The sequence below is a fragment of the Rana temporaria genome, chromosome 5 (genome assembly GCF_905171775.1).
Source record: "Rana temporaria chromosome 5, aRanTem1.1, whole genome shotgun sequence".
Taxonomy (NCBI): Eukaryota; Metazoa; Chordata; class Amphibia; order Anura; family Ranidae; genus Rana; species Rana temporaria.
Genome location: NC_053493.1, coordinates 330,687,139 through 330,699,742, shown reverse-complemented (window position 1 = coordinate 330,699,742; position 12,604 = coordinate 330,687,139). Strand labels below are relative to the sequence as shown.

General features: G+C 36.9%; 1 long non-coding RNA gene across 1 annotated transcript; it reads right to left on the bottom strand.

Moving 5' to 3' along the window:
- Positions 1 to 1,309: 1,309 nt before the first annotated feature.
- On the bottom strand, positions 1,310 to 5,478 carry LOC120941043. The gene is made up of 2 exons (XR_005749506.1): positions 4,980 to 5,478; positions 1,310 to 4,624 (listed from the first exon to the last, which is right to left on the bottom strand). It is a non-coding gene; the product is annotated as an uncharacterized LOC120941043 (long non-coding RNA).
- Positions 5,479 to 12,604: the final 7,126 nt, after the last annotated feature.

The window sequence follows — 12,604 nt, the reverse complement described above, 5'->3', positions numbered from 1 at the left end:
TCTCTGGGAGCAACAATGGCAACAGGCACAGGTTTTGTAACCTGCTTAATAAACGTGTTTTTAGCTAAAGTAATAAATGATACTGAGCAACTGAGGCCTAAAAGACAAGTGCATTTGTTTGTAAAAAATATATACACAAACATACAAAAACAGCCTAACACACATTAACATACATATAATATGCACTATACACACCAACATACTTACAACCTGTATTATGTGCACAACAACATACACACAATATGCACTATACATACAGTACATACATAGCGTATTGCACTATTTACACAAAAATACACAAAATCTGCACTATACGCACAACAACATGCACACAATATGCACTATACACACAAATACAGAGTCGTGAACTGTATGTTCACTTACACACACACACAGTCTACATAGATATACACACACCATAAAACTATACAAACAAACATACACTTATTATGCACTATATACACACACAAACATATACACAGTATGCAATACACATACACACATACAAACAATATACACACACATACAAACATGCACACAATATACATTATACACACATACAAACAATATACACACACATACAAACATGCACACAATATACATTATACGCACACAGTACTGCACTATACACACTTACAGATGAAGCAGAGAAGATGTCCCCTGTTGTGTAGTCTCTGTCCTCCCGAAGAGGGAGAGGTGGGTGGAGTCCTGTGCTGCGGCTGCTCTTCTCCCAAAGCTGAAGCTCCAGATGGTTATAATGTTGCATCTCTTTAAGTACAAGGGAGGATGAGGTGAGGGGGAAAGCTCCTAGAGGCCCTTTAGAATGTTGTGGCTTTGAATAATTACTCACTTTGACCCCCAAACATTGCACCTAGCAAAAGGCACATACAAGTGGGCTTAGTGCCACCCCACCGACCATGGCACCCTAGGCCACAGCCTATGTGGCCTAGTGGCAAATCCAGCCCTGTGTATATATTTCAATACATAATGTCAAAGCAATAAAAGGCAGGTTCCACAAAACAACGACAGATTTTGCCAGAATGCCAAACACAATAATTGCACTGTTCTGCAACAAATGTAATCAGCTGAAAAGGAGCACATTTCAGAAAATTGGTGAATTCTCGATTTATTAAGATTCAGTATGCTGTAAAAAAATTCTCATATTTATCTAAAGATGTTCAGTAAAGAAGAAATGCGGCTAGACAAGAAGGAGCATGCACACCAATGTTACAGTGGTCATATCGCATTAAAAAACATTGTCTACGACTTCTTAAAAAGGCAAAATGCACAGGAATTCAAACAAAAGACACATCCTTTCATGGGTTTTAATAGACTTTGGCAAATTCACTCATAATTAAATCAGCAAAAATATAAGAGCCCCCAAAAACAAAAAATATATACAATACATAAGGAAAACTCGGGTGAGGTAGTCATTTGTAATTGTGCCCCATAGTCTTAATCTGGTGTGATGCTTGTCTTCATACATGACAGTACTTCCTATGTTGCACACTTGTGTCTGCACATACTGGCTCTGGATGACCTTCTAGCTCACGATATGACTGCTATAAAACCTTAATGCATTACATTCAATCAGTACTGAAGTGCCTTTTATCCTCTGTATCATTTGCATGACTGCTTGCATTTTTAATATCTCCATGGCCACAACTATAATCCCCCGCAAGAGCCTGTGCTACTGATTGTGTTGGCAATGTCCTACAGAGGGCGCTACTGCATACACATTCCTATTGCTGAAACTGTACTTATAAATAATACTGCTTGCTCTCTCAGCTGGGGTAATTTTTTTTTAGCAATTTTGTGTTCTTACTGCAGTCAAAAAGGAGTGCTGAATTAGATAATATATAGGCAGTATTATTTTTGTATTACCTATTCTACATGTAAGAAGAAAATTGTAATGCCCATTATGCAATCAAGTCTATTAAGTGGTATAAGAATATGATCTATGTGTTCTAAATTTGAACCCCACTCTACATCTTATACATTCTGTGTAATAGGGAAGCTAAAACCCCTTCTAATTGTATCTGTAAGAAGTCTACTATCAGCGATATGCTATTTATAGTTATATAACGCCATTAATATTTAATAGGTGCTGCGTCATTTTACTACCACAGTAAAATCTGGTCTTGGTGGTATAATGCCACTGATTTTTTTTCCATACCGTCTGTAATGTATAGTATTTTTTTGTTTTTTTTTGTTTCCTTGGCATGGACAATAGCTTTTTTTTCTGATAAAAAAAAACCCATCTAAAGGTATATTTATGCACACACTATAAGCGACGTTGGGCAGTGCTACAGCCATTTATTTCTAACATACTGAAAGTCTGCATGCAATCTATGTATGTATATTACTTTTAAATTACTAAGATGTATCCTATCTTTGTTTAATAATACAGGACCACCCCATGCAGAATATTTGTCTGACTTGATGCTGTAGAACCACAATGCTCAGCTAGGTTTGCCATAGACTTACAATGTGTGCTAGAACTGTATTCTCTATGAGTGGAATGCTGTAACTGTGAATAAAGCAGAACAGAATTACAGCTTCCGTATACAGTGTTAAAGGACTGATTTACATTGATTTGTAAATCACTGCCTTCAAATACCAAGCCAGGTTCAGTAAATGATTCTTTTGTTGAGGCTCACAATTGATATTACGTAGTTGCCTTGCCACATATCAGTTCCCCTTTTTTTTTTTTCTCCCACCTCTACAAAATGCCGCATTGCTACAGTATAATCGGAGACAAACTAGCCAGGAAAATAAAAATTCTTTCACTGTCATTACACAAATTATTGAATTATCCCAGAATGTGTCTATTGTTTCGCAATTGCGTGGAAGATATTTGAAGAAAACTGTTTTGAATCGCATTTAGTGCTGTCTATAATACTGAGTGTACTTGGCACAGAAGCCCTATGAAGTGCTTGAAGACATTGATTATCTGCAAGACAGCTTGGGTGCAGTCTGTTTTGTATTTATTCCAACCTATATCCTGTTGTTCCATGGTATGTCGTTTAGGGGTAGCTATTAGTCACGCTTGTGTGAATTCATCCTTTCTGGCTGCGCACTGCTGATGGCCTTATGATAGATAGAGTGCTGAATTCAGCACACTGGACAGCGCACAGCAGCGTTTGCCTATTGTTAGGAGTGCTGTGGAAGGGGTGTCTATAGAAACACAGGCAGGCCTATTTTGCATATGACTAGGCTTGTCATATTTTCACATACTGAGTACAATTAATAAAGCAATTAATAAAGCATTTGCATTGTCTCAATGAACAAGAAATTATGACACTACATTCTTTCATATCATCTCCATCACTCTCCGAAAAAAATATTATTTATTTGTCTACATTGCTTTCTGCCAGTTCATACATTCTAGCGAATAAAGTGAACAGTGAAAACAAAGATAATGTCACAGCACATCAATATATATAGAGAGAAAATACATACATGTCTAATTACACACGTGGTAAAAAATGGGCTGGTGCACAGTGGATGTTAAATGCGAGTAATTGCATGTCTCCACGTACATTTGTCCTATAATTATACATAAATGCATTGCTTCTGTCGCATTTCCATTTCCAAGTCTGGTGCACTCAAATCAATTAGGGCTAATGCGCTGTAGGGTCTTCTCTTTTGCGGAGGAGGAGGTCTTGCTGTGGTCTTTAGGCTCCACTCTTGGCATTCACCGCGTGCCTTAATTGTATGACATTAAATCAAGGTCCGCTGTGAACACGGAGAGTCAGAGACTTGGGTCAGAACAAAGTAGCAAAAGGTTCTGCATCACTGGAAGGACAGCCATGCCTCCCTTTCCATCCTTTTTACTGCCAGGCATTACACCTCTATGCAATGCGACTCACTGCAGTGCTATAGGTCCGGTTATATACGCTCCTTTAAATAGGTTGCAGGCAATCCTTAGTCCTTAGTGCTAAGCTCCAACATATACTGCATGAGTGTCTTTTTTATGGCCCTTGCACCTTTAGATATATGATTTTTTTTCCTGAGATGTGATGCATTAAACAGAATCTGGCACATTAGATACATTCAGCTATGATGACTCTCCTCTGAAACACGGTGGCTTTCAGCAGCAGTCTGAAATTGACCCGATGATCTTATAGGAAAGGTCGGGACGTGTCATCTTTCTGTGTAATGAGAAAAAATTAACTCAATCGCACCTGCCCATTCCCAAGAGAGTATGGGAAGCCCATATGGCCTGGCTACAATTACTCTAGCCGGAAAAAAAAAAGCAACTGAGGAACCTAAGCCTTCTACTGCCATTTAAATGTTTAAACTGAATTGATATCCATATTGATTGATATTGTAAAAAAACCTGCACCAAAGCTGCTATACATTTACCGTTGTGAATTCAGTTTGTGAGCAGCAAGGAAAGCCCTAAGATTGGCCAAAGATGACCTCTCTTGGTGGATCTGTGACTTGGCGTCAGGAGCAAAAAATAATATTATGAGTCAGCTGCAGATCCATTCTCAGCAGTAGCAATGGGTGGATCCTTGGGCTTAATTTCCAAGCGGTACCCACGAATGGTACTGTAGAATAAGCATTGCAAAATCGACCGACATTCTAAGACTCTTCAGCTGGCAGATCCGGGTTAAACCTTGTGAAACAGAGACAAAGCAATGACATTAATACAATATATTTCACTGAAGGGAGGAAACATTTTTTAGAAAAGTATGCTAGAAAACAACAAAGCCCACATAGCCACAACTTAAACTTTTCTTTCTGTTAAAAAAACATGATGCATCAAAAATACGATTTATACATGATGTATAGAAACAAGAAAAAAATAAGGGGTGCTAACAGCACAGACTGCCAGAGCCAATCTAATATACTAATAAAATAAATATAAGAAAAACATCTTTAATTACACTCATGATCTCAACATAGCATCTTAAAAAAGAAAAAGAAAAAAGGAAAATAGACATAAATTTGTCTTAAAATGTTTACAATACCATTTTATGGAGACATAGCAGCATAACAGCCCATCCCTGCAGCTCTCGCCTTAAAAAGGGTGCATCTGTGGTCATGTTTAAGGGAATGACGGATGCAGTGGTGCGGTCTTTTCCCCTCGCTTGCTGATCCAGAATTAGGGATTAATGGCTCTACAGCCAAACAAATAAGGCAACTGCCTTCAGCACAAGAGGATTACACGGGACCGCTGACGTCATCAGCCAGGCAGATGTTGGCTCCCAAAGTCCTCATCATCTCTGTGTGTCCTTGAAACCACATAAAGCCCAGCACAATCTGGACTCTACACATTCCCCATCTGATGGCAGTGCCCAATCAAGGGCGAAACCCTCTATCAGCTTTTCCACGTCTACTTATTGATTACGGATCTCTGTCTTGTGGATTTTAATATCACCTACCCCCCTTCTAACTGCGAAGGTCCAAAAGTGCTTGCAGTGAGTGCTGTGCACGCTTAAATACCAAAGTACTTATCTGGCAAAGCTTAAAAACCAATGGAAGGATAAAGGAAAATGCTTCCTAATCACTCTGTAAGAAGTGCTTAACCTCCCTGTTTAAAGGGTTATCGTACACTTTTTATATTGAAATATTCAGGGCAAAATTGCATTAAACAGCACTATGATTTTGTTCTATCAAAGGCAGCTAAATCACAAGCCATATAACAAACAGCATAAAAAAAAAATGCTTACAGCCAACAGACCAACTGCTGTTCACAATAGCTTCTTCTACCATTTGAACACAAAAAATATAAAAACATACCAGAACTCTAAATGACTGTTGGTAGACTTTAGAAAAATCAGCAAGATCATTTTATGGAATGGTGCATCATGAAACTGAAATGTGTAGGCACACCTAATTTAAAGAAAGTCACACATTGCATAATTCCTCTGGGATGTTCACATTTGGAGAATTTAGGTCAGTGTTTAGTATATCCATACTAGCTGTCACTCCATACAATGCCTGTAGCCATACCCCTTGAGGCCTATTTGGATCAATCTCACAAGATCAAATTTTCAAAGTCATTTTGCAAAAATAAGGGTTTATGCCTGTCAGTCCACCCCTATATTTGTCTAAACTATATCACAAATAAGGAAGACAGCATATTAGCAACATTAAAGTAAATTTTTCTAATTATACCATAACTGACACACACACACACACACACACACACACACACACACACACACACACTGAACATAGAAGATTATTAGATTTCACTCTGCCTAGAAATTTTACCCACATACAGAAATGCTATTCTATCGGTCTTGAACCAATTGAACAAATGACCTGATACACATTGACATTTTTACTTGGCAACCTAATATATTGTACATTTTATTATGAATTGTCCTGCCAGTCATGATCTTAATTCAAAGATGGCTGCTCAGCAAGTAGCAACTACAATAACAGCAGCTGTAGAAGCATTCTGTGCTGTGTAGGGAAATGGGGACTATTTGCTGTAGGGTGACAATGCAGGAACAAGTTCTTCCTGCAGCACGTTTAGATAATTCAATTAGTCATCATCACTGCAGTGATTTAGTGACTTCGCTGTCCGAGGTCTATTCACAAAGGTATGTAGGAATTTCAACACTAGCCTCTATGATGCAACACAAAACTGCTGCAGAAGCCTTCATTGGAATACATTCATAGAATCAGGGGGCAGCAACACACCTTCTATCTCCTATTAAGTGATAATCTTAAAACTGCTGGCTGCCTGTCGCAAAGATGGTCAGGAATGTTGGCAGGTTTACTGTATCAGTACAGTGTCATTTTAATTGTTTGCAAAGTGCAACACCATAAACATCAGCCAAAACATGTGACACACATATCAATCTGTCCCATAGGATTGCTACTACTGAAATACTTAAATAAGTTAATAATAAAATAAGCTGCTGTAGAATCAAATAGATAGATGAATGGTAGTTGGATAGATCAATCGATAGCTAGATAGATAGATAATGGAGGGATAGGTTGGATAGGATAGATTAGATAGATAGATAGATAGATAGATAGATAGATAGATAGATAGATAATTTATGCATAGATTGGATAGGATAGATTAGATAGATTGGATAGATAGATAGATAGATAGATAGATAGATAGATAGATAGATAATATATGCATAGATTGGATAGGATAGATGGATAGATTAGATATATTGGATAGATAGATAGATAGATAATTTGTGCATAGATTGGATAGGATAGATTTTATATATATATAATATATATATATATATATATATATATATATATATATATATATATATATATATATATATATATATATATATAATTTATGCATAGATTGGATAGGATAGATTAGATAGATTGGATAGATAGATAGATAGATAGATAGATAGATAGATAGATAGATAGATAGATAGATAGATAGATAGATAGATACAATGATAGTGTTGGAAGACTTCACTGAGCTTTTTAACATAACCTGACCCAAATTATTGTTGGATGAACAAGTCATAAAAGGCCATTGATTTCTCCTTCTTTTCATGTGGTGCTTTTCTCCCTGACATCCTCCGTATCCACTTTCTGTCTCCCCCTAAAACCAGCGAAAAAACCAAGACTCGCAGAAACCTTTGTACCGGAAGAAAATGTCCTGTACACAATAGCCCTCGCCATTTTCTCTCTCCTCTACACAAAGCAGCCTAACAGCTTCAGCACCACACAAAGGAAGCATGGGGGCCATTGGAATTCATTGCACATTTGCATGGCGTGAAGGGACAGCTCTCCCAATAGCGAAACTAAACCAAGAGACTCCCTGGGATTGCAGATAAGAGGGCCAAGTTTTCTCCATAACAAAGTGATGCATCAAATGAATCAGATAAATGTGTAACACAGTATCTGGGCAGAAAGCATTGAGCAATAATCATACACTGGAACACCTGCTTTGGACTGATGTAAATAATGTGCAATTAAGAGTAAAGGTAGGATGCCCATGAAATAGCATTGCAGAAAGTAGCAGTTTGTACTATAGAGCATAAAAAAAGGAAAAAAAAAATCAATGGATCCCATTTACACTCACTGAACGTCTGTCTGTATCTGCAATGCAACAACCATCATATCTGCAGTGCCAGAACAATGCAGCAGAAGTCAAGGCTGGTGTGAACAAAGCATGTGTGTGTATACAGTAGATAATGAAAGAGGCTGAAAATGCACAGAAATGCTCTACTTACAGTGATTGATTAATGCTGAGTAATCCCCATCAGCCAGCAGCCTTAAGGATCTGGTTATCCATAGCTTCTGTGTTTCCTGGACAATTGCACATTGCAAGACTTTTTTTTCCCATCAGGAGAGCGAGGGAGCTTCAGCCCAGGAGAAGAAGTTTCATTTTGTGGTTTGCTTTTGATTGTAATGAGTGGAAGGCTCTTGGCTGCCTGTCCTTCTATCAGCATCTCCCCGCTTCTCACTCCTTCCCTCTGCTTTTTTTTTTTTTTTTCAAAAGAGGGCTGGCCGCTTTCTGCATCCCAATGAGTTAAATCAGTCACTTCTCATGCATCAGCAGCCTATTTAACCACCCCAGGGCTGGAGGCACAAAAGAGCATTTTAACTGCCCCTGGTTTATGCAGAAGACCTCTCTCTTTTAAATTTGTTTTTGTTTCTTAGTTGTTTATTTTGCTTTAATTTAATTATGTTTTTTTTTGTTTTTTTTTATGCTAAACCACACCAAGTATATCTTTTTCTAATATAATCCTTGTTGGAGCTTTCATGTACTGAAAAGCAATCTGCCCAAACATAGAAGTCAGCAGAGGTCATTTGTAACATCTGTACATAGAGTTCCATTAAGTCCCCTGACCTCAGACGTCTTTTATGGGAAGTTGGGAACTTAACCTGAATGCATTTGTATTCTGAAGAAGCATTTGCTAAGCATATTTGTAATGAAGGGCCTGAAGCTATAGGCATACAATCCACCTACTGGGCAGGCTTTAAGTATGAATCATAACAGTGATTGCTAACCTACATAAAATTGTGTTCAGGTCACGTATGAAGTATTATACACCAACACAACAATGCACTTTTCCAGACATAGAAATTAAGGTATTTATTGAGTCTCGTTAAATGCAGGTCCAACTTGCTTACTGTTTAGAAAGTAGATCAGTAAAAATGACATTAAAGCAAATGCATTTAATGAAATAGCTGGCTTTGTGCATACCAAGCCATGCAGAATGCTCAGCTGAACCTATAGCAAGCTCTAAAAGATAGAAAAAAAAAGACAGCATTGATGGACCCACTGCTCCATGTCACCCACCTACTGAGTGACTTCAGTCTTTTTTATTCCAATGGCCCAATGGGTCAATCAATGTACGTATGTGCTCATATGTCATTTTCATTCATAGATATTATTAAGCACGTAGGACAGTGGATGAAACATGAGATAAGCAAACAGAATGATAGCTTGCTGTATAATACAAAAGACGTAACTAAACACCTAAAAAATTCTGCAGTGAGACAAAATGTGACATTCAATACACACTTAAAGTCAAAATGTGCTGTTACTGTGTTCTTTTTTCACATATCAGTGTTGTCTTGTAATGTAATCAGTTCTGCCACATTTGGGTATTAAAGCCAGTGATATGTGTTACTTATTCTGCCTTCCAAAAAACTAAATTTTCAGCACTGACCTTTGTATAAATAATAATAATAATACAAAAATATATATATATATATATATATATATATATATATATATATATATATATATATCATATATAACATATATATATATATATATATATATATATATATATATATATATATATATATATATATATATATATATATATATATATATATATATATATAGTATAATATATATAAAATGCACTTTGCCCTACGATCCCCATAGCACACAGTATTTGCAGTGGCTGGATCTGGACACCTATCAGAAAGCACAGTTACAATCTAGTGCAATCCAACGCTTCCAGTGCCCATTTTCTAGACTGAAGGTAGCAACACAGTGTACAGTAGACATTAATTATTAAAGATCAACTCCTGTTTTCAGGACTCTCCTCTGCATTGCAAACCTATCATGCTGAAATGTCTCAGTTCACCTTGTTTGTTCAAAGCTTAGCAAAATGTAACCTAACTCATTGCAAGAGGTTGTTGCTAATTAGTTGATAATAAACTTCTCTTGCGAGGGCACAAAAGTCTTTAAAACTGCAAGGTGTTCTTTGTTATTGTGCCACTGGCTACATTAGCATATCAATGGTGGACGTGGACAATGGAATGGTTTAGCACATCCAAATACTTTGATCCCACTATGTTTTTTTATCTTTCTATTCAAATCATGTTAGGATCACGTCTTTTCAGAAATCCTTTTCCTTTCGTAAAACTGTTACTAAAGTGCATTAGTGCTATCTATCTATCTATCTATCTATCTATCTATCTATCTATCTATCTATCTATCTATCTATCTATCTATCTATCTATCTATCTATCTCAAGTTTATGTATTTGTTAGCATTTTGAGAGTATTATATATGTTTTAGATTGTAATATATATATATATATATATATATATATATATATATATATATATATATATATATATATAATGCACATTTTAGCTACTGCAGCTATAGAGCTATAAACAGTACTACAAACAGCGATGTTACATGCATCGGTATTGCATCATACAATCAGAGCTTTATGAGATCCTAAACCTAAGCTATAAGTATAGCAGATTGCTGTATCAGTCTTCACAGAGTCCTCTCCATGTCGCTTCTTGTTTGCATTTTGTGATTGACCTCCTCTGCATAAATAGTGTCGTTGGAGGGTAATAATTCATTGCAGCAGAGGTGTATATGGCAGTGATTTTTTTTCTCCTATGAGAGTGGGGAATAATGACCTATATATATATATATATATCCATCACCTAAAATCATACTAGCTGTAAAAATTAAAATAGATTATTGATTTTGGACTATAAATGCAAACCTATGTGCAAAATAAAACATATATACACACATCTATGTCTACATGTGTATGCACATTGCCACAAATGGGGGGGAAGTTTCATTGTGTGTGAAAATGGAGACGACACATTTTTTTTTCTTGATGTTCTTTCTAAATTTCTATTGTCATTAGCTAAACAATGGGGTCTCCGGGACTATGAGCCTGTGAAAGAATAAGGGCATGGACAGAATGGATGCGGGGTCAGTGTTTGGGGTCTGTGTCCTAAAGCCCCTTTTTCAGCTCGCTACAATAAACCAGCTGAAGGTTCAGTCGTTGCTGGGTCACCAGCCATGCTCCATTATACAACACTTGACAAAAACACTTATTAATCAGTGCTGACCAGAGGACCCTTTTCAGAAACCGAGAGAGACAGAAGGAGATGAGAGGAAAAACTATGCAGAGAAAAGTAGCAGAGAGAAAGGAGGCTGGCAATGGGAAAGTGTGCAAGAGGCATGAGGATGCGGAGCTACAAAGTTTAATATGGAGACCTGGGAAGTACAATATCCCCTGTCTGTGTATCGTTATTGATGGATCTGTTTCTGTGTCAGTCACAACCTCTTTACCCTTCTTCCAAGTCTTTCTGAGCCTATTGTATCTTTCCAGCCCTTCCTAGGTATTTTACACTCTCATTCTGTGTAGTATGTCTGTGGATGTGGTGCAGGCAGGCTCATAGTGGCATTTTAGATGCAGCAAAGCATGTGGATTAATTAAGCTAATCTAAATATTCAAATAAACAGCATGCTTAATGTATAGATTTTAGATTATTTTGTGCATGGCTTACTGCAGCATCAAACAGATGGACTTACTATCTGAGATCTTACTCTGGTCCCCTGTGTGATTCCATATGATGAATACACAGTAATACTCTTTATATGATGCTGTAATATGTTTATACTATGTACCCACAATGGGCCTGATTTACAAATGTGTGGATCATGCTGTGAGCAAGGTTCACTCTCTCTTACTTGCCAAATGAGGCTCCCTTGTTCTTCAGATACGGCCTTGCTCAATGATTATTCTCTAGGTTGAAGCTTACTATTACTGGTCAGTTGGCAAAAAAAAAAAAGGAAGGGTATCTTAATCTGAAAAATCGTTTTTTCTGATATGTAATAATGTGATGCAATTTGTAAAATAAAACCTGTAATAATACATTTGTGAATAGATCCAAAACAGAATATTTTCCTGTAATTACCAAAAGAAATACAATTTAGGTTATATCATTTTTTTAATTGCTAATAGAAATTATATTTAAAATCCTTTATTTTTTACTCAATTGATTAGAATGTCCACTGCTCGTTGGTTTCAAGGAAGCAAAGATTTTTACACTGTGTATGCTTATATGCATGCTCACTACAATCCATGCTACATAATATACCTACACAATTTTGCATAACATACACATGATCCAATGCTGTTCTCTAAATATAGTGTAGAACAATAAAAGCATGTGTTAAAAGGAGCATTAATATTCATGATGCTGCATTCTGCCTGCATTCAAGAGTATGGACATATATACACAGTGGGACACCCACACAGCTAACTGGAAAAATACTTTGACTTCCATACCACAGGCGTGCCCGGCAATGCGCATGCTTGTCCTAAGGCATGCTTGTTGGCCATCGCTTGCAGGCATTTTTAGG